At 42.9% G+C, this 24,363-nt stretch overlaps 1 long non-coding RNA gene across 1 annotated transcript in view; it reads left to right on the forward strand.

The window, feature by feature from the left end:
* Nucleotides 1–4,957, forward strand: part of LOC135579971 (uncharacterized) — a 45,596-nt gene extending 40,639 nt beyond the window's left edge. Inside the window, exon 3 of the long non-coding RNA XR_010473912.1 lies at nt 4,674–4,957. This is a non-coding gene — a long non-coding RNA (uncharacterized LOC135579971). The remainder of the gene's footprint in view (nt 1–4,673) is intronic.
* The last annotated feature ends 19,406 nt before the right edge of the window (nt 4,958–24,363 follow it).

Raw genomic sequence — 24,363 nt, forward strand, 5'->3', positions numbered from 1 at the left:
TAACAAACGACAAAGTGTATTTTACAACTATTGGTATTCTTGGAAGATTCCCCTGGAAAGCAACACATTCCTTTGTGTAGGGTGTCCTTGGGGGTCTTCAGTGTTCTGGGTGGATAGTGCTGGCTAGCACCCAATAGGAATGCAACTTGGAAGAAAGTTTGAGTTTGATCTTTTGCAGCGTTATATCTTGTGCAGCCCTTTAAATCTAGGCACTGAGGGCAGGAGATAGAACACCTCCCATACAAAAATTCAGGACACCACCCTGGCTTTTTTCTTTCTGTGGTGCCACCCAAAACTGGAAACCAGCAGGAAGTAAAGCCTTCTCTTTCTGCTTTCCAATTAATGCATCCAATTCCTTCTGCTTCAGATAGCAGCAGATGACTTACTCATCCAGGCTTTCTTTATAATCACTGTTAAGGAACAGGCATTTCTAGAGCATGATTCCTCTGATCTGTTTCAGATGTTTGTGTTAGGAGGAGGTGGGATCCACTGCTTCTCTGCCACCTGTGAGGGGAGGCTCTCCATGTCTAGTTCAGAGGTAGGTAGCTAGCTGGCAGAGATCTTTGTCTATATGTTCAGCCCCTTCACCTGATGAACTTAGTTGGCCCTTCTAGAGTATTAGAGGCCTCTTCTGAGTCAGATTGGGTGTCTGTGCTTTTTGGCAGCTGAGCAGTGCAAAAACACAAAGCCCGGATTAATTTGTACTCCAAATTAGAACAGGCAGTTCCCAGACTAAAACCTACATGTTTCCAAGGCTTGCTTCTGTTGGAAGAAATGCTCAGTGATGGTTTTCCACCAGAAGCACTGAGCTCTACAAGCAGTGTATTACCCTTTGCGAACGAGGGACTCCAGACCTGGTGGGATGTTGGTTCCCTTTGGCTGCTTTTAAAAGGAGATGGCAATTTCCTTTCAGAAGTGTGTGTGAAAATAAAATCTAGGGCTTGACTCCCAGCTGTCTGTCCTTATTGCAGCAAGGATCGGCTCTGCACATGGCAGCCTTCTGCCATACCTTTTGCTTCAGCTGCCCACCCCCTCTCTTGGGACGTTTTGCCTGGGTGACCAGATTTTCAGACTTTCAGAATCACCCAAAGGCAGCTACTGGAAAGAAAAGCCAAGTAGCTTTGTTTATAGAAGGGGAAAGAAATTAAGAGTTTGTCTGAAAAAAAGACTGGGAGACTAAATGAAGATAAACTAGAAAACAGCAAGCAGTCGGTAGAGTAGGTGGTCATTTTTTGTTCTTGAAAACTCTTTGATCTTATTAATACTAGTGACCCTTGAAGGATCTCTTTGACTGGACAACTCCAGCTAAGTGGGGAACACAACAGTATATTTTTCATAGTTCCTAGAGACAGGCCTCCTAGCACAGGCTCAGTAGCAGCTTGGATGGCTCTTTTCTAAACCTTTTGCACTGCTGTTAGACATTCTGCGTGCTGCGAAAGGAGGAATAATGAAAATCAAGCCAAGGGAGGTCTAAAAACCTCACTCCATCAAGGACAGTGTCTGCTGTGTGAATTGTCAGGAAAGGTTTAGATATTGGCACAGTCTTCTCTCCTAGAGGCACGGCAGTCAGGCAGCTGAATTCTCCATAAATTTTCCTGTCATTCATCTGCCAGGAGTATTTTTCAGAAAGGCTGCTGTTCCTTCCAGGTACTCCCCTTTTGTAATCGAATGATGATTTATTATCCAAGCAATGAAGAAAAATATATTACCTTGGAATTTATGAATGTGTAATGATATGTAAGCCATAATAATGAATCACTCCTTTCCCTCCTCTCCCTCATGTATATTTGGATGTTTATTTCCATATAAATTTCCATTTATTTATGTCCTCCGAAGTTCTCCTTCACAAAGGGGAATTCCCAAGTTAAGGTGTTGGAAAGTTTGAGATACCCAAGTTAAAGAACAAACAAACGCAAACCATATTCCCTCCAGCTTTCTGCTTCCCTGTTTACTTGCTTTCCCAACACTTGCTTGTTCTCTTGGTCTGAGCTATTGCATGTTTTCCTTGCAGACATGTTTTTGAGCCAGGTAATTATTTACTTAAGGTCTGGGTGTGGAGGCTTGCCCAAGTCTGAGCAGATGCTAAGGCAAGCTAAGGTCCTTGACCACTTGGCTGCCATTGCATGGGCCAGCATGGGCTGGTGGAGAGTCAGAGAAGCGCTGGGTCCCCTGCACGTTCTCCTGTGAGAGGTGCCCAAGGGGTGACCCCCAGGACAGCAGCGTTACGTGCCTTAGCGTCTTGGACCAATCCCACAGTTTTGGCTGCTCTGTTAAAATCTCGTAAGACAGGACAGACACTGCAGCAGGCTTCATCCCTTTGGGGCTACAACATGTGGTTCTGAAGGGATTAATAAACCCACTGTATTTCAATGAGTGCTGTAACAAGATGGTATTGCAAGAGTCGCTCAAATACTGAGTAGGACTTTGGCCAGAGGCAGACTTTTCAGTGTCTAGAACTGCACACACGCAGGCGCTCTTAGCTTGCTCAAGACAAAACTTTATCCATCCTTGCAGGCTGCATTTGCATTTGAATGGGTTTTATTCTTTTCATGCTTATAAAAACTGTTATATTAAATATTAATATGGTATTTTTCTTATGTTACTGTACACTTTCCACACACCTGGAAATTAACTCAATTGTAACCACAATAACCCCCTAAAAGAGGCCAAAAACCCTGTTTATACTAGTGGAAGAATATTGCAAAAGCAGATTGAAGAGTTTCAGTTTTCCACAGGCCTGCCAAACTCCTTGACTGACATCACTAAAGATATAAGCGTGACTATCACTGTGTTCCTTTATTATTAAAATGCAGCAGAGCAATAGGGCAGGCAGTGCTTAGTAAAGCACAGAGAAATAACTTGTAAAAACCTGCTAAACAGCCTTACTTAGAGTTTTGCTCTCTGGAGACAAGTCCAAATGAGCAAGAAGATTTTGACTTAAGCTGTATGGTGTATCATCCCTGATTTTTCTGCAGACTGGGGTGGGATGTGTGTGTGTTGGGGGGAGATGAGACAGGAGAGGGACCACATGAATTCCCTTGCACTAGCTGGTGCGATGAAGGCACACCAGAAACATCCTTTCTGAAGTCACCATTGATTCTGGTGCAGTTCCTTTTGCATTTACACTGGCTTGAGCACTGTGCTCCCTGTAGCAATACCTGTGCTCTGACTGCTTTCAATTATTTCAGCATTACGTTCTGGCCTTTCTGAGCAAGATGTGAATGTGTGAATTTAAACTTGAATTTGGAGCAACACAGAGAAGGAGAAGGAAATTTTCCATAGGTATAATAAACATTGGACACATAATACCTACAGACAAAGTAATTAAGTTTTTGTGCTCTCAATATGAAAAATTCCAAGGTATCTCAGCATAGTCCCTCATTAAATTGCTATTTTATCTGAAGGTTTGTCATAGAAACTGCGTGTCAAATTTCAGATTGAAGGACGATGTCTCTCTTCTTCTGAGGAACAGACTAATTTGTTTAAGCTTGCTATACTTATGGCAAATCTTTCCTGTCAGTTGCAGGGGAAAGATTCTCTTGCATGGTCCTGGTTGACTTTCTTATATGTTGTGTATCAGATGGCTGATCTTATTGGTCTGACCTTAGAGAGAAGGGAAAAGCTGAAAGAATCAAGACCAACTCTGTCCGATAAGACAAGAACTGCTGACTCAGCTAAGCCATGTTTGAATTGCACATGCTAAGCTAACAGACTGTAGTATTTACAAGACTTCACAAAACACTTAGATCTGTTTTGTGGACAAAAGGATTTTAAGTTAATTTATTTTGTTGAGAGAATAATTTAAGCAAGTTAGCATTTTGTTGACAGAATTATGATGAAATTCATTTTGTCTACATAACTGATTGGACAGTTAGCTGAATGCATTTTCCTCACAGAATCAAGTATGTGCCAGGACTGTCAAACAGGGTTTCCTCCATGGTTTCAAGTCAGTTTGTCAACAAAATGAATACAAAATCCTTTTGTCTAATGAACTTAGGTGTTAATTGTTTGTCGATAAAGAGTGCCAAGCCAAGTGATCCTCTGTGGAACACTGATAAAACGTATAGGGGAGTGTGTGTGTACACAGACACGCAGAGCAGTGTACTGTGATTTGTCAGAGCCTGAATGTCACCAACCAAGTGCCTGGCAGGGAACCATGTCTGATCCAAGCTGGGATGAGATGTGGTCTGGATATCGTGTTCATGTTGAGAGCATCACAAGGAATTAACTAGTGTAGAAACATAAAACGCAGGGGCTGGAAAGCCATCAATATTGTTTCTAGCAGGGATTCAAAGCCTCCTGTTGTGAATCTTAATTCCAGTTGTGCTTGGTATGGTACAAGCACACGTGGGATGCAGTGGTTTTCCTACCTTGAAGAATTGTGTCACAAATAGATGTGGCAGATGAGGAGGAGAGAGAGGATGTGTTGTATTCGGATCTCATTAGTTTGAAGTCCTATGGGGAAACACCTCTTGGAGACCAGAAACAGATTTGAGTCTTCTTGACCACATAAACCACCCTCTCCTTCTGGACAGGCACTAATTAAGCGTGGTACACTGTGAGCCATGTGCTTATACAAGATGGAAATTTCACTCAAACCTTGACTGTAAGCACAGTGGCCACAGATGGCTTCATTTTCTCTTGCCATTTTCATTTTTTTCGTGTTTTTGCAGGTACAGTGGGATTGCAAGTATTCCTGGGGCTCAGTTTAGAAGATAGCACCTGGGGTGTCATCTCTGAGCACCTCTTGGGTAGACCTGGAGGCATAATGGAAGAAACACTGTGCATTTTATTCTGAAAATATCATTATACTTTTGGAGCAGCCTGCTTAACATTGAGTATCTGGAAAGAAACAAGAAAAAAAGAAATACTCATTAAATATGTAATAAAATTCACACAAATTCTTTTTTTTCCTTTTCCCTCTCCTCCTTTGTGTTTTTAAGAGGGTTAAAGTCAATGGAGGGTAGGAAAAATACAAAATAAAGCTATGAAGCAACATGACAGTGGCATAGTGCAACATGAAAGTTCAGCCCTCTAATATGTTTTCGTGTTCATTCAGGAGGAAACAACCAACTAATCTCCAAGTTAATTTATACTCTTTAAAAGGACCCTGGCTTTCAGCTCTGCTAATTGTCAGAAAAGCCAAAAGGAAAGAAAAGCAGCATTTTCTCTAAATATTCTAGTCACTGACAGAGGCTTGAGGTTAAGGAGAGTTACATTGCGTATGGAGAGACGAGGTTAAAGGCAGGAAAGTTGTTTCTCCTAATGAGGTTTGTCATTTACAAGGGCATAATCATCTCTGTTTTCTGCAAGGGAACATTTATGTGAGGAGCACTAGGAGAGACGCTGTTTTCACGTTCTTTTGCAGAATGTGACATTTTAGAGAAATGCAGCCCTGTACCTGTGGGTTTAAGGCTGCTCAACAGGGCGCACATTGCAGGAACTCTGCTGTCGGTGGGATCTTCCCGCTAACTCTGGACACAGAGAGCAACTGGCCTTACATCAGGAGGTGACAACTCTGTTTGGGCTTGAGTGTCTGTTGCTCTTTATCATGTTTGTTTTTTATTATGTTCTTTTTTTTTTTTCATTTTTTACAGTGCTTCCCAAATGTTTCCCTCCTGGCTTTTGCCTTTTGCTTTCTGGTGTGAACAACTGGTCTGTGAGGTGGAAAGGGAGCAGCAACGTGGGTTTTGCAGTTTGATTATACCATTTATTCGCGCTTCTTCGGTTGAGTACATTATGTTGCGTCCTGCGCAGAGCCACAATTGCTCTTGCTGCAGAAGGTAACGCAAATCAGTCGTGTCAGCCTGCCTGGTTGCTCACCAGTCATTAATGATGGCAGCATATGCTGCTGCTTCACAGACCACTGGGAGCTCAGTACATCTGTTGCTCCTTCAGGAGCAAAGTCCTAACTGTCAATACTGTGATCCCCATCCGCTTGGTCAGCAGAACTGTGGTGGTGTGAGATGGTCCCAGGCCTGTGGCAGTGGGGCTGTGCTTGAAATGGGATACTGGGAGGCACAGGGAGAATCAGGCGACAACTGGGGACCATGGCGTGTTAATTTGTAACACACAAACGATGTATCTCACAGCAATCCCAACCTGGAAATAAAAAGGTTGCAAATTGCCAATGTTATATTAACATGGGTTCGTAAGGTAGTCACTGGGGGTCGCATGCGTAAATTGTCCAGGTAATAAAAAACTGCAGTGTTAGTGCTAAGGGGCCTCTTGAAAGCTAGGATTTTGAAAAGAATGCAGTACCCATAGTGTGAGGAGTCTGTAAATCTGGCCAGTGAGTTATCAGTGCAAACCTCGGAAACCACATTTTTAGAATGGCCTGGGGGAAAAAAAAGAAAAAAAAAAAAAAAAAAGTGGCATAAAAGGGCTTTGGTCACCCCTGTATTTAATATACTTCCTCAGTGCCCAGAAACTCACTTATTTGCATACTTCCCAGCAGATCGCACTGCATTTCCATTTTACACTAAGGTCAAGTCTGCGGTGTAGGCATTCAAAGTCACACCTATTCATAAAACTGATTTTGCAGCCTAATAACTCTTCAGGGCCAGGGAGAGGAGAGGAGAGCAGGATTTTCTGCAGACAAAAGGCAAGACACTTGGAAAAAATAAAAACTGTTCTATATGCTATAAGGAGAAGGGAGTACTTGCTATTAAACTTATAATGTCATACCATATAATAAAAACTAAATTTGAGCCACTGGAAAGGCCAAGCCCTGCTCTCCTTTGCCTACATGCATTTTCTTTGCTAACGTAGTTATTCCTGCTGCTGACTCCAGCACAATCGTCTCCTAAATGACTTGCCCTACATTACACCTTGATTTTTAGGGGAAACCATAAGTGTCATTTTAGTATGTTGAGGTGATGAAATAGACCTTCTCAATATGTAAATTATTATCAGATTCATTTAAAGCCATCATAACTAAGTGCTTGAATGACTAGACAGTCTGCCTGCAAAGGTCATGTGGCATTATTTTGAGTGTAAACTGCAGAAATGGCTTCTAGTCAGGCTGTGTGGTATTTTGATATGAGGAGCATAAATGGCAGTAGTTATTCCACCTGTTTCTAAAGGAGTCAAGATGTATGTGGTTTTTACAGCTTTCTGTGAAGTGCTATAAAGGATGGTTAGGCCACCCTTGCTGCCTTCAGGCCACTTGAAGTCTCTGCTGTTCAAAGCATTTGCTCTTGTTTTGTCCAACAGAATGCCAAACTAATGGAGCTGTCACTGTAATCTGACAGGTAGCGAACGTATAAAGAAGGAAAGATACATGACTCGGAGCAGCACTTGTTTGCAGCTATCTCATTAGTCACATGCAGGAAATCAATCAGAGTGCGGTGGGGCTCCCATAATTCAAATGAGAATAAAATATATGTATACTTCATAGTCTGTGCAGGTGACCATTTTAGATCTCTGCTGGAGAGCTTTTCTGGCTCTGAGACAATTTTTTGTGGCATTCTCATAGGGAGAAAGAAATACTCATCAGGTAGCCTGAACCTCGGGTGAGGGCAGCCTGCTTCTGAAAGGCTCTATGGATGGGCAGAACCAGGTCCTGGGGACAGCCTGGGATTCAGAGCAGGGTTGTGCCCTTCTCCCATGGTCTTGGGGCTGAGTCCTCATTCGCCACTGTGCTTCAGCTCTTGTGCATGTCCAGCAAATCACTTTTTCAAGCTCAGTATTGGCCTGATTGAGGCCCTACTATATCTGTTTTGAGACCAGATTTCATTCTTAATGACCAAAGACAAATCCTACCTTTCTTTTGTGGTAAAGAGTGCTAAGTTATGTCAGCTAACGAAGTGGCAGCAGCAGTGTTATCTTCCTTCTCTTTTTATAGCCTAATGAAAAAGCGTGAGAATGATGCTTAGAAACAATAGGGTTGACTCATACAGGGTGACTGTATATGACTCATAATATGTAAGATTATTCCAGAGACCTGAAGTACGTATACATGCACTTGGGCCTGGGGAGGTTATTTTTCATAATTGGAAGAAGTATGCTTGCTGTGTATTTTGAGATGCACCTGACACATAAAACAGCATGTTCCTTGCCATTGTGTATGTCACAAGATTCAGGGGCCTTTCTAAAATTTTCCCAGTCTCGAGGAAATCCAGCATTAATCACGCTTTCCACATCTTTTGCTTTAACTCACAAGGCTACAGGTGATGGCTGGTACTGTGAGAACTGTAACTTTCTAAAGAAACTGAAATCACCAACTTTTGCTAGAGGCAGCCTGGGGAGGAAGCATCTCAAACCAAGGATTAGCCTGCAGAGATCCCCAGTGTCAGCCTGGGATTTCGCACTGATTGAAGCTGACTATGCCATTTTGCTCTGGAAACTAGAAAAGCCCAATGCAGAAATGTCCATGCAAGGAAGAGATACCCTGAGGATTCATGACCTGTCCCTTTAAGCAGCACAACTGAGCACCAAGTATCCATGAGTGACAAAGATGTGCGGTTTCAGTGTTGCAGCCTCTCTAATGAACCCGTGTGATCAATCAACTGTCCTATTCAATTAGAAAAGAAAGATGTCACTGGTGAAGGTGTCCTTGGAGTCAACAGGGTGGAAGCGCTAAACCAGCCCTGTGAGAGAAAGACTTGGGGTCGCTGCCGGACAAGCACTTGTTCATTGCCTTGGGACCTCCATGGGTTTCCCAGCCAGAGGCTTTTGCAGCTCTTCGTAACCATGAGTTGGCAAGGGAAGGCAGCATGATGGATTAATGAAACAAGCCTGCTTGAATGGGGCTAGTAAGCTATTGATGAGTTTCTGTCGTACATGCAGCATTCTCCTGGATTGTAACCAAAGCTACTTTTTCCTTAAAACGAAGAGAGCTCTTGAAACACTATTTTCCAATACCATAACATGTACCAGCATCTTGTCCCATTAATTTGCAACTTGAATATAAAGGTCTTAAAAGAACAGATCATGATTAAACAGCATAGTTCACACATCTGATTTGTAGGGACCTATTAGTCCACAAGGAAAGATCTCTCCTCCCAGCTTGATGGTTTTCTTCATTTGGCACCACATAGCAAACAGTGGCTTTTCCTCATGCACCCAGGTCCTTACTGCCCTCGAACTCTGCTATGCTCCAGGTATTGAAGTGCCTGAACAGCCTAAACTAAAAGAGCACATCTTTGGTATACTCTTTATTTAAAATTTATTGATTTTACATGCATCCTGTACCACATGTGATTGTTTAACTTGGGCTGCTGAGATACCTTCAGAGAAATCCTAGCAGCTTCACAGTTGTTGCAAGCAGTTAATTGCTCTTCTGCCTTCTCACCGTTTTAAAGAGCTATCAGGTGGGGTGGAAGGGTAAGTGCCAGCATAAATTAAGTGGACCTCTGGCCCACATCCCAAGTGACATTCATTTCTAAGATGATGTTTACATGTTGGGCTGAGCATGTGCTCGGGTGGGAGGGGGACATTCATAATTTTCCTACACAGCCAAATCAGAAGATGTGAAATCAGAGGTCAGAAAATTTTATTGGGAAACTTGCACCTTGTACCAGCCTAAAGAGCCCCAACTTGCTTGATGTGGTTCCCAGCATACTACAGATGTGTTTGCAAGCACTGGTCAACTCTTTTCACCATCACTATTGTTTATCAAAAGGAATGTGAAGAGGCTGTCATGAAAGCGTGTCGTGCTATAAATAATGGCTTTGCTGTGCCGAATATGAGCCATTCAGTGACTGGAGCAGAGACAGCTGTTGACAGAAGGCTGAATTGTTCAGCAACAGCAGACACCAGGATTAAACGTGAGATTTGGAAACTGCCTCATCACTTGCACAGAAAGGTTAACACGTGACATCAAAGATTATTTGTGTTGTCAGGCATGCATTCTCACAGTGAGCTTTCTTTGGGTAGGATTTTTCTCCTGGAAAAAAATAAGAAGATGGATTTGTGTAACTCTTTCCAAATTCTTAGCCTATTTTGAAGTTACGGTCTGTCAGTCCCCTCGACGCCATGCAGCCCTTATCCCAGCTCTAGCTGGGTTCCATACAGCAGTGCTTATGGTTGGGTGTGCACATGCCGACTCTGAATGGTCTTCTAAAGAGCAAGGTGTCCTCTGGGAAATCCTTATGTGATAAATTAAGACTATAGACGGTCTTTTAAAGAACAAGGTCTTTTCTGAAAAATCCTCATGTGATAAATTAACCCTTTTAGTCATATGTGTCTCCAGCACCAGACATGTCAACCAACTACACACCGTATGTGAAACCTGTGCTTAAGCTTGGATTTAGCCTGCATTGGAGAGTTCAGTACACCTGGCCTGCATTTGCCACCATTAGACAGAGATCGAGTTATAACACCTCAATACACATGTGCCTGTCAATGTGACCATGTGCCCTGGCTCAAGGTGTCAGGGTGCAGTGCAGCCCAGCAGACTGGGGCACACTCAGCACTCTGGATGTGATGGGCAGGAGGGAGCTTGGCAGCCCTGCTCTCAGCTGGAAACTCCCCCAGGATGCTCATCTGAGTGGTTTGCACAGAGATGCTCTGGGGCTTACGGCCAGCAAGGTGTGAGTCTTGGCAGCTGGCTTGAGTAATACTATTCAGGTCTGGGCCATGGCATAGAAATACTCAGGGCATCTGGACAGCTGAGGTATATGATATTTATTCAGAAAATCCACATTATTTCCCTGACACTGATTACTATAAACCACCATGAGGGTCCACTTAGATGGGAGAGGGTAGGATGTGATAGGAAAACCCTTGTTTCCTTAAGGCTGTCTTTTGTTTTGTTTTCCTTTTTACAAATAGCAAATATAATGTGTTAGAGACTTCACAGGACGCAGGAGGTAGCTTTTCATGTTAACTATGGTTTGGAAAAGGTGACAAATATTAGAACCCAATATTGCAAAGTGTAACAGTCCAGTGGCTTGATATTTGGAGCTTAGAATCACAGGTTCATTCTTTCTTGCTTGTACCAAAATCAATAAGCAAAGTCTATATTAACAGTGTAAGAGAGGCTTGGCAAGAGATCCAGAATCTTGCCAGGAGTTAAAAATTCAGAGTGAATCACAGATCTTTTTTTTTTTCAGGAAAGGAGTAATTTTAATTGTATCTGAAGATGCAGTTCAGCATGTACAAAGCAAACTATTCTCTTCTGGTGATATCAGGACAAGATGAGAGTACAACTCTTGGCTTCAGAGTGGAAATCAGCATGAGGAATTTGTCTGTGTGTAGCTGGGAGTGTTTGGAAACCATGCCAATCTGAGCTGGCTTGATTTTTTCTATTGCAGACAAGTATTTTTTGCTGTAGTGTTTAACACAAGAAGCAAGGCTTTTCCAGCTTCCTTTGAGAGGCGCTGCCACAGTCCTGTGAGACAGTAACTGAAGGAAGGTTGTCCTGGTGTTTATCCTATGTTTAACTCTTGCTCAGTTCCAGCCCATTTTTCATCATTAGAATTGGTTAAAATAGGCGGGGGGCGGGGGGAAGGTGTTTATTTTAGGGAATTTGTTGAAAATCTACTCATGCTGTTTATCGTTTTTTAAAGAGAGAGATGTGTAATGAGCAGCATCAGAAGTTTTGATGAAGCATTTTGTTGGACAGTTTAACAAGCTGTTTCCCTAATTAGTAAGGGCAACGTAACCTCACCCTCCTTCCTGCCTCTTCGCTAGAGACTTTAGACAAGCACTGAACTTTAATTACAACCTCATTTCACTGCTGCTTTCTTTGAGGACTTTCCTCCATCCCTCTGTCCTCTCCAGGAGTGGCTTGGCACCGACCTTGTTCCTTGCCCAGGAGTTTCAGAGATTAGTAATTGTTCTTCTGGGAATTAAATCTCATTTCTTTTCAGTGTCCCAAATAAATATATGATTGTTGCAGAAGGAGGGAATAGCAGTTACCCTAAAATATCTCCCCAACTCATCAGTCACTTCTTGCAGTTGAGCAGTTTTCTAACTCAACAGGTAATCCAGTGTTCCTATTTTTGTGATATGTTTGAAGGCAGCTGCCTCTTCCTTACTGGGTACTTGCCTTCTTTGAGTCCAGTGTATGCAATTAAGCAGAAGATGATATTTCAGTATCTAATGCATCATTTGGAAAGCAAGAACTTTGAGACAAAAGTCTTTGCAGATAGATACTAGAAATGTATGTCTTCAGAATGGGTTGCCTCAACCACAGTGACCCTGCCTCCCTGCTTTTACTGGACCAAAACTCGGTCTTCTGCTGCATCTGCTGGAACATATTTGTCACCACTGTCTCAGCCACTATTCCCCTCTCTCTCTACATCTCCACTGAAGGCACATTATCCTTTGCAGCATTTTTTGTTTATTACTTTTATATTATTATTCATAGTCCCTTTACTGCTTCCTCTTTCTGAAGGACAAATACTCTTTTAGATTATGTGAAGCTGGAAATCAAGGCCACACATACCTTTGTAGGTGTTACAGATACATAAATGGCCCATGTCCTGTAGCCTACACCAGACATGGTCTTGTAAGCAAGGACATCAAATTCCACCCTTACCTTCTCATTGCTTAAAGCAGTTCACAGTGGTTTCACGTATAGCAAATCATGAATCTACTATCTACATACAATTCACATATTGCAAGTATAAAGTAATGCATGTGTATATTTATGTAAGTAACAAAATATTTTCAAATCATAACTTCTGTTTCTCTTCCTAGCAAGTGGGTAGGCCTCCATATAAGTTAATGATGTATTTACCATTTTAGCATAAATTAGTAGGAGGCCCTAATAATGCAGGACTGAAAGGGAGGCGAAATTTGAATAGACAGACCACAGTGAGAAAACTGCAGTTGGTTTAATCACAGGAGGAGAACAGGTGGCTCTGAAGGCCTTGTCAGCTGTGCCTGTTCCCAGTTATGAGTGTCTGCGCTCAGCACATAGGCAGGCAATATACGAGAGCAGGGAAAAAGCAAATTTATTCAAGTGGGATCTGGTTGTGCCATGAGTGAGAGGAGGGTGCAGAGCTGTCCCCTGGAGAAAACCTCTGTATCAGAAGTGACCTCTTAGTCCCACGGCTCATTCCCAGGACTCCTGGTCCCACTTGAGGAGACAAGCTGAACATCTTTGATCCTGTGCAGGGCTTGACTCTGTAGGAGAAGATCAGGAGACTGCAGGAAATTCATTAGGGACTTGGCTTCTGCTTTTTGTGAAGGGTACAGAGAAAAACAGCAAGAAAAAACCTTGCAGTAAGGGAGAGGAAAAATCAGGCTGTTGCTCAGGCAGTGGCATAGCCTGGGGTGCTGGAGGTGCCAAGGCATATGTTAAGAAGTCACTATGGAGCAAGGAGGAGAATCACCACCTGCTTCTCTGTCGGAAGAGGTACTTGCCCCCTTCATAGCTCCCCTCCTTTCTTTGGTACTCTAACAGTTAAGGATAGTTTATCCCATTGTGAAGATACACAACATGTTTCAGGGAAAACTGAATTTGTATGTTAGGCATATTGAGCTTCATAATATCTTACCTGTAAGGGAACAGTTGTCTTGTTTTCGTTGAAAATGAGACAGATACAGATAGGCAAGGGGGTAACAAAACCTATACAAGCAAAAATAGCTTTGGTATTTATCCAGTGTGTGAAGAACGTTGCCAACAACTGTGTGTGAATTACAATAAATGTGTCAGGTAGTGCTTTCTTTACTGCGGTTTCCTAGAAATTGCAAGACTGATAATTTTGGCAGACTTTAATTGCTTGGGTCGATCTTCTCTATAAACACAGCCGTAGGCTGGTATTCTAACATTACTGTTATTTTAGCCAAGTCTGTTCACCTCTTTTTGGAAACAGGGCATTAAGAGTGTTGTTGATCTGTACATACTAAACAATTCTGGAAACCTTTTCCTGAGCAATTTGGGTGGTGGTGGCTGTTGCATCCAGCATGTGGATTTCTGCTTTGCCATGCAAAGTTAGACTATGCTTGATTAAGTGTTTGGGGAATAAAGTTTGTACCTAATGGAGACACCTGTTGATTTTAGCAGGGAAAAACCTCCAAAGAGTCAAAACTCTTTGAGTGTGTGCCATCCCTTTCTATCTGGTAGCAATGCTTGATGGGTGCAGGTTTCACTCCCACCAAGTGACTCCTATGCCTCCCTGGCCCAGGACTGCAGCACCAGGTCAGTGTTTGAAATCACCACAGCTCTCTGCCGGGGGGACAACTGTATTGCCCTGTGAGTTTTGGTTTGTATGTCCTTCTAGTGTTTGCACAGTTCAGGCAGGGGAACTGTCCTGTTCAAATGCAAAGTGGGTGGAGGACGAGGAAAATTAGACTTTAATGCTGATGTTTTGTGACCTTTGAGCCTACGAGGTTGCAGTACTAATAATGGTATCTACTGTGATCTGGAGCTTGTGCACAGGGTTATGCTGGAGTCAGCTTTCAGCAAAGACTCTATGGTGCTGAAGTTCCTTTTTAAAACAGCTGGAACTGAAAAAGCGACAGTCGTTCACAGCTTCAGAACATTTCACATGCAGGAAGGTTTACTTGTGCTGTATCAAACAGGAAAACTGTTTCAAATATGCAGTGAATTTTGAATTATAGATGTCAAAAACCTTCAGAAATCATAGAGCCTATCTCACTTATCATTTCATATCATCAGATCAGAATGGTTCTGATTCCCCAAAGAAGGTCCTGAACACATACTGCTTAAATTTTAAAGACATCAGGAAGGTATCCAGATTTTCTGTCTTCTTGCTTCTGTTCATTATTGATTTGCTTGTTAAGATTGTAGATGGGCTGAACTGAACTTTCTAACACACTTGCACCATGGATCATAAGTGCCGTGTGCTCGTGGTGGGATGAACATGCTAATTCCTGCCACGTGTACCTGGCTGCTGTTGTTTGGTGGGCTGGTTGTTCTGGATCAGATCATTACGTTGAGCAGTGGCAACACCACTTCTGCCTCTGGAAAACCTCCAGAGAGGAGGGATATGCAAACCTTAATCCACACAAGGAAAAGAAAGGATCTTCTGTAGGTCAGGAGGAGGATGTCACCTCGGAAGATCTGCAGGTGCACAAGCTAAGGTTTTTGACCTCAGCCTGCAGCTGGCTGGGCGGCCGCTGAGGGTGCGCGTTTCTCTAAGCAGTGCAGATGAGAGAAAACTCCTCATCCCTGCTCTGTTTCCTCTTGTGAGGAAGTAGAGATTGAATTACATTCTGGAAGGCATGCAGAATGGAGATGCTGACCTGGAATTACACATCCTGAAGCTCTGAGCCACCTCATCAAATGTCATTACTGACCCTGCTTTGAGCAGAGGTTGAACTAGAGACCCCCCAAGGTCCCCTCCAGCCTGAATTATCCTACGATTACTGCATGCAACAGCTGCCTCTTAGACATTTCTGTCCCAGTTCACTCACCTTTTCTGCCACAGGCTTTACATACTGAGCTGCAATGATACTGACGAGAGCTGAAATTGCAGACAAGGTATGAGGGATTTTTGCCAGGTCCTCAATGTCCTGCCACCCAGACCCACACAATCATCCTGCAGAGTGTGGTGGCTCTTCAGCCTGTTCTTCCCTCTGTAGGGCTGGATTTGATTTATGGAGGAGACAGTGGAAAGAGAGGTTCCATGTCCTAGGTGGGAATGGGCTTGCCCTTTGCTGCAATCCCTTTTTCCCTTCCCTCCCAGGTATTTGCTCTGATATTTGTAATGCAGCTGAATTAAGGCTTGCACACTCTGATTATTATCTGTGATTAGACCCTGAAGTAACAGGACAGCTAGGAAATATGAGGGGCTGGTATATTCTGGTGTGAACAAAGGGTAAAAATTGACCTGTTCAGGAGCAAATCAGTCTGGATATTTGTCACTACTGTTGAATTCTGGCTCTGTGCCTGCAGTTTATTCATTCCTTCAATCCCTATTCATCTTCCCTCCTTCCTCTTTAAAAAAATTATTTTTCAGATGCCTAAATAAGTGGCTTTGCAAAACCCACAGTATGTTTTCCTTATGTTTCTGCCTAGTCTAAGAATAAAGTATAGCTTTAACTTGGGAATGATGCATCTGTCACTAGTTGTAAAGCAGCCTTGAAGAATTTTGCCTTGGCGAGCTGTAATTGCTGATAACTGCTCCTTTTATGCTAATCTGGGCACGTGTGGGACTTGCTAATGTGGCGGTGGGCTCAGCGGAGGCGTGCAGCTGCAGCGGGCAGGACGGCTTCGTGGGCACTGCTCTGCATTGCAATGGGATACCCCGTGAAGCTGGGTTTTGAGTGATCATTAGCTTAGATACCTGCAGGCAAACATGGTATTGAATCCAACCCAGAGAAGAAAACAAACAAACAAACAAAACCTATTTATTTAAGTACCTGCTCATCACTAATTTAGTCTTCAGGATTTATTTTTAAATACAAGGAAATTGCCTTTTGAGCTGTGGTTGTTTTTATTGCCTGGCTCCCTTGCCTTCGTTGGTAAATACAACCACACTGTGATCATGCTCCCTGCCAGCTTGGCTCCTGGGACACTCACTGAATTACCACCCCATCTTACCTGCTTCTTCCTTATCGTAGAAGCAGTTATTGTTTGGCAAAACCTGAAGCATAAAGTCATAAGGCTGTCAGCCCCATCCTTGGCCTCCAGATGTGGTTATGGTGCTGAGCGAGTGGCCTCGCAGCCGCTGAGCGGTGGTAACCTGTGTGTACCTCGCAGAAAATAAAGTGAATCTTTTTCTGCTCCTTCAGCAAAGGAGCAACTGCTAAAGGGGTGGCAGTTGGGCAGAATGTTAAGGTAAGACTACATGTTTTGCTGAGTAGTCTCTTCTTGCTTTAAGGCTTTGCTGAAGCGTATTCACACCACTGGGAATCTGACCACCCAGTTAACAGTCCCAGAGATGGGTGATGTGCCAGGAGCAACCCTGAGCATAACACACGAGCTGTTAGCTAGCTGGCATCTAGCTGCTGAGGCTTGCACTACCAAAAATCGAGTGATTATAGAACACTGTGGGACTCAGTGCAGCATGTGAAGCATATGTTCAATGCTACATGGGTAATAGCATGCATTGTAATTCCTGACTTATCTGGAAAGGTCAGTGAGCAATGCAGCTGGGCAGCTGTCTTGCGATTGGTGTGGATATTTCTCTGCAGCCTGATGTGAAAGGCTGATTCCAGCACATGGATGCCCCGGTGGAGCTGACATTCAGTAGACTTTTCCCTTTTTTCTTCCATGGTACAACAGAGGTCCTGAGTCCCAGTATAGTACATAATGTAGAGGTGCAGGGCCCAGCAGGAGAAGCCAGCTCAGGTTTGATAAGTCTGACTGTTCTTGGTTTGTTAATGGGGAACGGCCGAGTAGTTATTTGTTGTTTGTGCAGATGTGGTACTTCTCTGGGTGCCAGAGTGGGTGAGTCCTCAAGCTGGGTGGTGTGATAAGGAGCATGGATGCCCCATTCATGTCATTTCTGGACATGTGCTCTCAGAGAGGAGAAGGCTTTGCGCTGTCAGCTTGGGAGTGTGTCCTCCAGCACTGCCTTGCTGGGATGGCTGCTGAGCAAAGTTTTCCTGCCCTGTGACCCTTTTCAGCCAGGTGTAAGCTGGAGCACAACAGAAAGATCAGACCTGTGCTGCAAATCTATGTGGAGCAGCTGCCACAGGAGGTAGGTGAGGAGCTCACAGAGGGAACCTGAAATTACATATCGACTAGATATTTTGAATGAAATCTGAGCCACATTGTAGTAAACCCTTTAAAAATACATCAGGAGAGAGGTGTTTTCCTTCCTTTTTACAAGTGATGGGGTTGATTTCCTTGAAAGGTGTGCTGACACTCTTAAGGGACACAAGGTAGCACTGACCAGGAGCTGAGTTATCAGCTCACACATCTGAGACTTCTTGTCAGGTGGTACTATTTGCATTACCAGCAGCTTGCAAGAGCAGAGGCAATAGTATTTTGTTGCTGCAATATGAGTCCAGCTTGTACAGTTATCAATGGCACAGACTGTGTGTCCTCTCATTTATTCGTTGGTGTTCCGGCTTCCCCTACAATGTCATATATTCACTTGCTGAAGACAAAATAGGGCTTTAATTGCATAATTCAGAGTTTTCAGGGACCATATCGACCTGGATAATTGCGGCTGGCTCTCCCTCTGTTTCCATCACTTCTACCGCAGCGAGCTCCTTGCTCAGGTTTGCTGTCACAGGCATGTGTGACACCACGCTGCAGACCAGGTTGGGTACTACAATGCAAAGGCTGCACTAAAATGCAAATAACACACCTTACTTTTCCTTGGATCATTACATCCTTCTGGAGGAATGTTATTTTCCTGTCCATTTATGGCACAGTTCCATGAACACTTTGGGACAGTCTTGCACAGCAGCTTGACCTGCTGGGAAAATAAAGGTCTTACCACTGCAATAGTTCATCTGTTGGGTTTCATACAGTGTCTCTGAACTTCTTAGGAGGCGAGATGCACACAGTTTAAACCATACCCTTGCAAAATAGAAAGCAAAGGTGACATTGGGGTCATCTTTGTGAATCCCCCTAATGAACTGATAATTGCCTTTCTAGTGCTAGAATAACAATGAAGCCACACCACTGTGCTTAAATTATTGGGGACAAAAATCCCCTGAAAGCTGGGTTTTAATAGGGAAGGCAGAATACGAGGTGAAATAAATTTTGCAATAATGCTCTCACAAATTGTTCTAGGCATATAAATATTGCATGGCTAGCCCATAGTTGTCACCTAGGGGTCTTTACTATAGACTGGGAAGATTCAAGATTGGACTAGGAATAGTTGGTAGGATAGTACCCATTAAGGAATTGTTATATGTATTCTGTAGATGAGCAATATAGATACATAAAGGTATTATTTTACTTGTTTCACTTAATAAAAGTTCTGAGATTTGGGGAATTTGGAGTCCTTGCTCTTCCCAGCAATATCTCCTTCACTTCCCTGGTATGTGGGCACACCAAGCATTTTGCCTGGAGAATACAGGAGAATAATAAGGAAAAGTGGAGTGTTTACACTTGGGATGACATCTCAGTGATGCCTGGCAGAACTCAAGGCCATCAAATATCTTGGCTAGCAATGACATAGCAAGATAAGAAGAAGAATTAGATTTTTGTGTGAGTAACAAAATGTTTAGTAGAGAATATTGGAGGACTCAGGGAGATTTTGGAAGGACAGCCTTCATGGTTCAGGCTGCAGAACAACTTTGCGAAGGAAGAAGATTCCTTTATAAGGAAGAAAATTTCCTCACAGAAGCTATTTCTGCAACACTTATTTTACTTTGTTCTGGAGAAACTGGTGTGTTCTGGCGCTGTCAGCATTTGTTTTAAGTCACAGTGGTGTTCCCTGGGTCTGGCATTTCAAAGCTTGCACTGTTGCCAGTACAGCCTATGATAGATTTGCTTGGAGGAGAACATTGCACGGGCATACACTGACGTGTGACTCCAAAATCCTGCATTTAATTTTGTCGAAGACCTCTGCTAAATAAAACCAGAAAAGAGAGAGCACCTGATCTGCTCCCCTGATAACTTCATGTTCTTTGACTAGCAGTAGCTTTGGGGCAGGTTACTGCAGGATGATGACATTAAATAGTTTAAAAGTTCTGGGGTAACTACTGATTTTTCCCGTTTGGATAGTCCGAGTTTAGACAAGGAAACAAAGGAAGCGGGTGCCTTTGCTCTTGTGGCAGTGAGCAGAACAGCCAGGGCACCTGTGTGGACATGGCTGTTACCTCTCAGTGTGGAAAAGCCCCATAGTTCTGACTTGTAGCTCAGTCCTGTTTCTCTCTCTGTGTGTTCGGTGAAGAGATTCATGCAAGCAAGACAGGGGAAAAGATTCCCTTAATGGTTCAGCTCCATGGCTACGTTAGTGCATGTAATTATTTGGAAACAAATATGACTGTAGATATCTCCCATAGTTGCAGGCAATATTAAACAAGTCATCTGCTTAATGGGGACTGTGCATCTGAAACTGCTTCAGCTATGTGGATGACTGGGTCCTTTTTATGTATATAAATCTGCAAATGTGTAGTAGGTTGTAAAATTTATGAGCGCTTTAGCCCTTATAAATTTTTATCAAGTGTGGCCTTTAAAACCAATGGTTGTTATTAGTGTTACATGCACATTTTCATTATTACTAAACCTCTGCTTAACCTTTACCTTATAAGGAAGAAAAAAGAAAAGCATTAAAGAAAAGTAAAAGAGAGGACAGTGCCTTGGATGAAAGTAGTGAAATCACTTTCAGGTGATCACTTTTCAGATTGCTGGACTAAGGCCTGGTCATAAAGATTATGTAATCCAGATGGGAGGAATTTGAAGGAAGATATTCCAATTAAGTTCTAACCGCCTAAATGCAATGTGGCTAAAAGAAAATGTGTATCAAATCGCAGTTCACTACAGCTAAATGAAAATGTAATGTTTTTCTTGCCAGAGTTTAACTTAATTAAGAAAGTAAGACATAGTGCTGTTGAAATACGTTGGACTGACATTTTGAGGAAGGAATTGATAACTGGAACCTTGATTCTGCATCTCTGTGCTCCTTTTTCCATGGTTTGGATGCTGTCCTGTCAAAGCGTGTGCAGGGCCGGAGCATGCCCGAGACCAGGGGACGATGAGCCCGTACAAACCAGGCTGCAGATTAGAGCCGCTTTGCAGATCTGCAGGGACCCTGGGAGAGTGACGGCGGGACACGAGATGTTGGGTTCTCACAAACTTGTTGATGGGCTGGAAAAACTTATCCCAGTGCAGTGTAAGGATATTCACACTCATTGCAGTCTTGGGATCAGTCCTCATTACTACCAGTGCATACTACAGTCTCACACCAGTGTTACCTGTGTTTTCCTTTCTCCTTCCATGTTTCTAATTTTTTTTTTTTTTTGTCATAGAGGGGAGTCCTTTTTACTCCTTTTTTAAAAAAGGAAAAACTGCTGTTAGGATTATGTCCTATTACTTAAAGTGCTTGTTCTGCTACATGTACACGTAAATTTAATTATATTTGCCATATGAAAGATGCATGAAGGTTCAATTTCGGGAAGTATGCCAAAGATATCTTCTGAAGGTGTAACTGTTTGATGTAGGCTTGTGCATAGTAATTGAATTACTGATCAAGTACTGTATCAATGAAATAATCTTGGTAAACTCTGTGTACTTAAGTAAGTACAGCCTTGAGGCTATGGTAACTGGAGTAACCCTGTTATTGATTTTTTTCTGTTGAATATGCATATTTTGTGCCTATTAATAAGACTGTCCTTTTCTAGCTGTTTCTATGTCCTTCAGAACTGAGGATTTCTTTCAGTCACTAGTGAAAGAATTTCCTGTCACTTCTTATATGAAGGGACTTCTCAGACATCCTCCTCACTGCCCCATTGCTGCTTTTCTCCTCAGCCATGGGGAATCCTGCTGCAATGCTCCAGTGGATTGCTCTCGGCTTCGCCCTCCCTCTCCTGTGGCCCTTGCGAGATAGGAAAAGTAGGACGTTATCTTTCTCTTCTCGCTGCTTGCTGTGCAAAACGTCCTTTCTCTAATTCTGCTGGAGTTTTGTGGGAAAGGCCATTTAAATCTTCCTGGTCTGTCCATCCCTATCTGCCCTTCATATTGTCAGGGAGACTTATGGTCACAGGACTGGGGCATGATAGTAGCAAATATAATCCATCCCAGGTGTGTCCCAGGGACCAGGAGAAGTGAGTCTATCAAGATTGTATTAATATCATGGATTCAAAGTTAACCAGTTTGTCTTTCTCCTCCTATTTTTTTACTCCTCTGCGGTAGGCTGCTCTGTGGTTAAGCTCTGGTCCAAGGGGTAGCTCAGTTGCTACTCTTCACAGTGTTGCTATCAAATTGCACAAAAAACCAGCTGAAGAAATAGCAAACATCATCCTAGTATCATCTTCTGCAAACAGGTGTTGAAGTTGCTTCAAGACAGTGTAGGATGGCAAATGCAGTAACTCCTAACACAGTAACTCCATGGATATATGACCCCACCCACTTATATATAGGGGCATGGATGGTATGCAGTGGATGGACTTGAGTAAAGATTTTTTTGCAAACTTTAATTTTGGAGTCATTCTGAATCCTGAAGTGAGATCTGAGCATGTATTTTCCACTTTTCCTAGAGTAAAGCTGTTCTCTTCACCCTTGTCAGTATTGGACATGACTTATTGTATAGATGGCAATAATACAAATGACTGATAGAAGTAATTCCAACTCGGTTTTGGATGTAGGCATTATGTATAAACCCCCATAGTATGGCATCAGCAAAAAGCGCAGTCTTAAAAATTGACCCAAACCTTCTCTCCTGAAATGCATTATTTATGGAATACACTAAGTCAATTCCTTTTGGTATTTTAGAGATTGAAGATTTTAAAGAAAATTTCTGACTTGCTTGAAATCATTCATTGTTCACTGCTATTTCTGCATGTTGGATCTGACCTGCTTCTTTAGCAGCTGTAGTCTCTGGTGGCCTGTTCCAGAAATTCCTTCATGCATTCAGGAGGTTTTCCAGTGAAACTCAGCCCCAGCATTGTGCTCAAGAGATACAGTGTGTAGAACCTGGCTTTGTTCAGCTGGAGAAACAGCACATGGGGATGTACTAAGAAGCTGGACTGGACACAGTTCTTCACTTTGGTACCTTTTTTTTTTTACTCCATTTAAGGAAAAATAAAAATCAGAGATGATCAGGCATTAATATGTTTCCACTTGCTGCTTGTGTCCACATGGTGTACTTAAATGCAAATCCTCCTCTAGCAAGAAGGATTCATTGTTTCCTACCGTTTGTTCTTATTAGGGCCAATGTGTGTAACAATGGGAAAATAAATGTTTGATTTTCTTAAATTTGAATCACCCTATAAAAGAGGCACTAGAAACAACATGCCTTTACTAGTGAATTGAACAAAAGTGATGTAAATACCTCTGAACCTGAGTTTTTAGAATGTGATCTAGCAAACTGAATGCTGCAACTGTTCTTTGTTTGATGTTTGACATCACACTCATAAAAATAACATCCTACTTCTTGTCACTGATGATAGCAGGTGGTGCAGGAACTTAAACATCAAACCATTTTCTCCTCCTCTTCTTTCCCACAAATTGCTCTTTAAGGCATTCACTCTCAGTGTGATCAAACTGTAGTTTCATTCACATCTGGTTGGAGTTTGTTTTGTTTTGTTTCATGTTTTTTATTTGTTTGTTTGGTTGTTTTTTTTTCCTACTATATAGAGCAGCTGAAGGAGGTGGGAAAAAAACAACTGTCTGAGAGTATAGTGTAAAATCTAACATACTTAGTCTACTTCTTGATTTATTGATTTTATTTTTTTTTCCTCAAATTTGCAGTGTGTTTTCAGGTCAGGGCATAGTCAGGCCAGAACCCGACATGGCAGTTTAAGTGTGGATCACACCTTTGCTGCGCAGCACAGAACCGTGCGAGTGTCCTGCCTGCACACAACGGGACGTCTCCAATTCCTGAAAAAGGGTGCAGGTCTGAACCTCTCAAGCATCCATCGGCACCAGACCTCTTCCTGATTCCCCAGACCTCTAGCAAGTCCCTGTTTTCTCCCAGTGCTTTGGTCTCCTATCTGTACAACACAGACATCTCCCACAAGGAGCAAGGCTGGGTTTTCACAGCCGCTAACGCCATACAAGCCTGCTCCGTCACCAGCATTTCTAACAGCTGTGGAAGGAGCAGTATATATTAATAAAACCAAAGGTTTACAGGCCAGGTTTTGGTGCTGTAGGGCTTGGTAAGGATTCCTGACCTCCGTGGAGCACATCAACCCACAGCAGCTAGGGGCATGACCTATCTCTCTGCATTTTTGCTCTCTGACATATTAACTTGATACAGAGCGGCAAGGGTTATGTTTTGGGGACTGTTACCTAAACATGAGGCAGAGGTCAACAGCAAGGATGCATTTGTGGTTATTTTTATACAGTGCTGTGGCCAATGAAAATTTCTGTAGTCTATTTAATGCGTTGCATGCAGGGTAATTGATGTACAGATTCTCTCAGAACTTTAAAATCAGGAAAGCCTCAGGCTTTGCATTCCTGTCTCTTCCCTCTACCCCTGCCTTTTTCCCAGTCTCATGCAGTTCAATACTTGCATTTCCTTCACCTCAGCTGTACGATTTCTCTCCAGTTGCACTAAGCCCCAGAGGCCAATTCTTTATAAAAATCAGCCAATAGTGCCACCGGGCAGCATTAGCTAAAGAGCAGCTTCTTCCAGCTTTCTGCCACAAGAAAAACATCCCTGTGGGATGGGCTTGGTGTGAAGCTCCCCTGGACCTCTGTTAGTGATCTGGGAAAGGGGATGAGACCGTAACTGAGTTATTCCCTCTTTGTGCATCTGTCCTGTTGTGTGGAAGAGAGCTGGTTCCCTTTGTGGGTAGGCAATCTTGCACCTGCAACATGGAAATTAATTTTCTCACTGTTAGTCAGATTTTGAGTCCCTCTGAAGTCATGAGATA

This window comes from Columba livia, chromosome 7 (genome assembly GCF_036013475.1).
Source record: "Columba livia isolate bColLiv1 breed racing homer chromosome 7, bColLiv1.pat.W.v2, whole genome shotgun sequence".
Lineage (NCBI taxonomy): Eukaryota > Metazoa > Chordata > Aves > Columbiformes > Columbidae > Columba > Columba livia.